The following is a 4,688-nucleotide window of genomic DNA, read 5'->3' as shown; positions in this document are numbered from 1 at the left end:
GAAGTTATGGGTAAAACAAGATTGGATAATTTTTCTCATTTTAGCTACGTGAAAATTGGTAACAAATCTATTCCAACCATAACTTAATTAACTTGTATTGTATATTATGTAATCTTGAGATACCATAGACACGTATACAATATTTCGACCTATCATGTCGACACATCTATATATATTTCGGAACAACCATAGACACTCTATATGTGAATGTTGGAGTTAGCTATACAGGGTTGAGGTTGATTCCAAAATATATATAGTTTGAGTTGTGATCAATACTGAGATACGTATACACTGGGTCGTGGATTGATTCAAGATAATATTTATCAATTTATTTCTGTACATCTAACTGTGGACAACTAGTTGTAGGTTACTAACGAGGACAGCTGACTTAATAAACTTAAAACATCAAAATATATTAAAAGTATTGTAAATATATTTTGAACATACTTTGATATATATGTATATATTGTTATAGGTTCGTGAATCAACCAGTGGTCAAGTCTTACTTCCCGACGAAGTAAAAATCTGTGAAAGTGAGTTATAGTCCCACTTTTAAAATCTAATATTTTTGGGATGAGAATACATGCAGGTTTTATAAATGATTTACAAAATAGACACAAGTACGTGAAACTACATTCTATGGTTGAATTATCGAAATTGAATATGCCCCTTTTTATTAAGTCTGGTAATCTAAGAATTAGGGAACAGACACCCTAATTGACGCGAATCCTAAAGATAGATCTATTGGGCCTAACAAACCCCATCCAAAGTACCGGATGCTTTAGCACTTCGAAATTTATATCATATCCGAAGGGTGTCCCTGAATGATGGGGATATTCTTATATATGCATCTTGTTAATGTCGGTTACCAGGTGTTCACCATATGAATGATTTTTATCTCTATGTATGGGATGTGTATTGAAATATGAAATCTTGTGGTCTATTGTTACGATTTGATATATATAGGTTAAACCTCTAACTCACCAACATTTTTGTTGACGTTTAAAGCATGTTTATTCTCAGGTGAATACTAAGAGCTTCCGCTATCGCATACTTAAATAAGGACGAGATTTGGAGTCCATGCTTGTATGATATTGTGTAAAAACTGCATTCAAGAAACTTATTTTGTTGTAACATATTTGTATTGTAAACCATTATGTAATGGTCGTGTGTAAACAGGATATTTTAGATTATCATTATTTGATAATCTACGTAAAGCTTTTTAAACCTTTATTGATGAAATAAAGGTTATGGTTTGTTTTAAAATGAATGCAGTCTTTGAAAAACGTCTCATATAGAGGTCAAAACCTCGCAACGAAATCAATTAATATGGAACGTTTTTAATCAATAAGAACGGGACATTTCAGTTGGTATCCGAGCGTTGGTCTTAGAGAACCAGAATTTTGCATTAGTGTGTCTTATCGAGTTTGTTAGGATGCATTAGTGAGTCTGGACTTCGACCGTGTTTACTTGAAAAATGATTGCTTAACAAATTTTGTTGGAAACTATATATTTTTAACATGTGAATATTATGTGATATATTAATCTCTTAACGCGTTTGATATTATGTGATAGATGTCTACCTCTAGAACAAGTCCCATTGACTCACCTAATAATAATGAAGAGTCAAATGTAAATTGAAATGATTCGTGGACTGATTCACAAGTTCCCGAAGAGGAACCGGAAGAAGAGTCGGAACCGGAAGAAGAATCGAAACCGGAAGAAGAATCGGAACCGGATGAAGAAATAGAACCGGTGGGGGAAATAATAAAACGGTTAAGTAAAAGAAAATCCTCAACCAACCGACCAAGGTTAATTATGGTCAATGGTGTTTCCGCCAAGGAAGCAAAATATTGGGAGGATTACCAATTCTCCGATGAATCGGATTCCGACGAGAATTCCGATGATGTTATAGAAATTACCCCAACTGAATTTAAAAAGGCAAAAGAAAATAAAAGGGAAAGGGCATAAAAATAGAGAAATCTAATTCCAACCCCGATGAACTTTATATGTATCGTCAACCCCCGAAGTCCTTAAGTTGTAACAATGACCCGGGAACCTCTAAACCACCAGGTTTTTCTAAACCAATGTGGAAAACGACGGCTCGTATTAGGGGAACATCATATATCCCTAGAAACTTGGCAAAACGAACCAAAACCGAAGAAGAAGAAACAAGCGAGTCGGAATAAGATAGTTGTATTCGTGTGGTGTAATATATGTAATATAGTGTGCTTATGCTTTATGATATATGTAAAAATTGCTTGTATTAATAAGTATTTTTTTTATGAATCTAACTCTTGTCTATTTTACAGTATAAAAACACAAAATGGATAGACAACCCAATATTTTAAGAGACCTACCCGGAGACATGATTGATGAAATCTTGTCTAGAGTCGGTCAGAATTCTTCGGCACAACTATTTAAGGCGAGATCAGTTTGTAAGACATTCGAAGAACGTTCCAAGAATGCATTGGTTTATAAAAGGCTTTCGTTCGAAAGATGGGGGATATCACATTGGGAAATCCATAAGTTACGATGTGTTTACTTTGACGCATATATTGCGGGGAACCCAAATGCTATTTTACGCAATGGGTTAAGAAATTATTTTGACTCAATATATCCGAATATTGGACTTCGTGATTTAGAAAAAGCGGCTAACATGCAACATAAAGAAGCATGTTATGCTTACGAATTAGTAATGTTCGCTTCTCACCAAAGTGAGAACAAGAACATCGGCCTACAACTATTAAACAAAACGTTCCCACAAGTGACGGAGTCGGTAATTGGGGTAAGAAATGAGGTTTTTAGATTGTTACGGGACTGTTGGACATTACGTAACCCTCGTCCCTTTGACGACATTACAACACACTGTCTTATCAACGGCCATAACGGTTATGTTCCACAAGACCAAGGATGGGAAGTAATCCTAGTAAAACCAGAATGCATGACTTGTTTCTGGACGTATGAATTACGTGTCTTTATTGCCTTTGCTGAACGACTTGTGTACTAGCTAGAATTATCTTCACAACCATCTTGTATCAAATTTATTGTGTGCTATATTTCATGCTATATGTAAAATAAGCGGTATTGTAAGTTTGTAAAATATTGTGTAAAAGTTTGAACGCGAAATATTATTATAATCAGTTTTTCATATAGAATTGTAGTAGTTGAATTGTATATTAGCTACTAAGTATGAACTTAACGGGTAGGTACTACCCGAATTTAAACTTATAAAACGCTAATATGAAGAAAAAGCTTTTATAAATGAGTTCATATTATGCTACGAAATACTATTAACTACTCTTAATATTCTGTATGATTAACTTGTTCCATTTGACTATTTTGAAGGAAATGGCACCGACTACTCGACACACCGTGAATATGAATGAAGAGGAATTCCGTACTTTTCTAGCTTCAAACATAGCAGCAGTACAGGCTGCGCTACATACCAACAATAACATTGGATCTAGCAGTACAGGAAATCGTGTAGGATGCACCTACAAAGAATTCACTGCCTGCAAACCTTTGGAATTTGATGGAACCGAAGGACCGATCGGATTGAAACGGTGGACTGAGAAGGTCGAATCGGTGTTTGCCATAAGTAAGTGTACTGAAGAGGACAAAGTGAAGTACGCTACGCATACCTTCACAGGTTCTGCGTTAACATGGTGGAATACCTATCTAGAGCAAGTGGGACAAGACGATGCGTACGCACTACCGTGGTCAGCATTCAAGCACTTGATGAACGAGAAGTACCGTCCCAGAACCGAGGTAAATAAGCTCAAGACAGAACTTAGAGGGTTACGAACCCAAGGATTTGATATTACTACGTACGAAAGACGATTCACAGAATTGTGCCTATTGTGTCCGGGAGCATTCGAAGATGAGGAAGAGAAGATCGACGCGTTTGTGAAAGGATTACCGGAAAGAATCCAAGAAGATATAAGTTCACACGAGCCCACCGCCATACAACAGGCATGTAGAATGGCTCACAAACTAGTGAACCAGATTGAAGAAAGAATTAAAGAACAGACTGCTGAAGAGGCCAATGTGAATAAGTCAAAAGAAAGTGGGAGGAAAACGGTGATAAGAATCACCAATACAACAACAACAGCAATTACAACAATAATCGCAACAATTATCCCAACAATCGCAACATCAATCGCAACTACAACAAACGGCCCAACAACAACAACAACAATAGCAACTACAACAATCATCCCAACAACAATAATAACCGCAACAACAACAACAATCAGAAGCAGCTATGCCAAAGGTGTGAAAAGTATCACTCGGGGTTCTGCACCAAATTTTGCAACAAGTGTAAAAGAAAAGATCATAGCGCGGCGAAGTGTGAGGTCTACGGACCAGGGGTTAATAGAACGAACGGAACAAATGGTGTCGGAACGAGTAATGGCGGAGCAAGTAGTGTCGGAGCAAGTTATGCCAATGTAGTTTGTTATAAATGTGGAAAACCGGGCCACATTATTAGAAATTGCCCGAACCAGGAGAACACGAATGGACAAGGCCGCGGAAGAGTTTTCAATATTAATGCGGCAGAGGCACAGGAAGACCCGGAGCTTGTTACGGGTACGTTTCTTATTGACAATAAATCTGCTTACGTTTTATTTGATTCGGGTGCGGATAGAAGCTATATGAGTAGAGATTTTTGTACTAAATTAAGTTGT

The sequence above is a fragment of the Rutidosis leptorrhynchoides genome, chromosome 11, assembly GCF_046630445.1.
Source record: "Rutidosis leptorrhynchoides isolate AG116_Rl617_1_P2 chromosome 11, CSIRO_AGI_Rlap_v1, whole genome shotgun sequence".
Classification (NCBI taxonomy): Eukaryota; Viridiplantae; Streptophyta; class Magnoliopsida; order Asterales; family Asteraceae; genus Rutidosis; species Rutidosis leptorrhynchoides.
The sequence above is the reverse complement of the archived record's forward strand: the minus strand, read 5'-3'. Positions refer to the sequence as shown.